At 38.2% G+C, this 629-nt stretch overlaps 1 protein-coding gene across 1 annotated transcript in view; it reads right to left on the reverse strand.

The window, feature by feature from the left end:
* LOC107689688 (histone-lysine N-methyltransferase SETD1B-like) overlaps positions 1 to 629 on the reverse strand; it is a 21,927-nt gene that overhangs the window by 5,523 nt on the left and 15,775 nt on the right. The window lies entirely within an intron of this gene.

Here is a 629-nt window from a genome sequence, read left to right on the forward strand (position 1 = left end):
TTCCGGAGAATTAAAAAAAAAAAAAAAAAACTGTATTCGTTGGTTCACATGCGTACCGAACCGAAAGACCCATACCGAAACGGTTCGGTACGAATACGTGTACCGTTACATCCCTACTGACTGATCTTACTGGAACGACATGAGGGTGGTTAAATGATGACAGACGAAACACTGATTAACACAAGAAGTCTCTGGGCTGGAGCATTCCTATCTGTCTAAACGTTGTTGTATAAACATAGTTCTTTTTTCCAAGACAGTTTAAACAATTCCTCCTAGTAACTGCCACAAACACACAGATTATAATTGAGACTGGTAAATGGCCTGGTAAGGACATACATCCAGTTCACTGATTAAAATCTGGCTATTAAGTGAAAAATAACATTAAAGGCCCATAGGGAAGCCTTTGTGTGAAGTGCCTCCACACCTGCTGCATAATATACCAACGAGACATATGTCTGCCCTTTCCAAACATATGGAGTGTATTCATTAATTCTTTCCTCAAAGAACATGCAATTAAGGAGATCCAAAGATATGAACTGCTTTTAAAGGAACGCCTTTTAAAGGGGTCATATGATGCTGCTAAAAAGAACATTATTTTGTGTATTTGGTGTAATGAAATGTGTTTATCC

This window comes from Sinocyclocheilus anshuiensis, unplaced genomic scaffold (assembly GCF_001515605.1).
Source record: "Sinocyclocheilus anshuiensis isolate Anshui unplaced genomic scaffold, SAMN03320099.WGS_v1.1 scaffold813, whole genome shotgun sequence".
NCBI lineage: Eukaryota > Metazoa > Chordata > Actinopteri > Cypriniformes > Cyprinidae > Sinocyclocheilus > Sinocyclocheilus anshuiensis.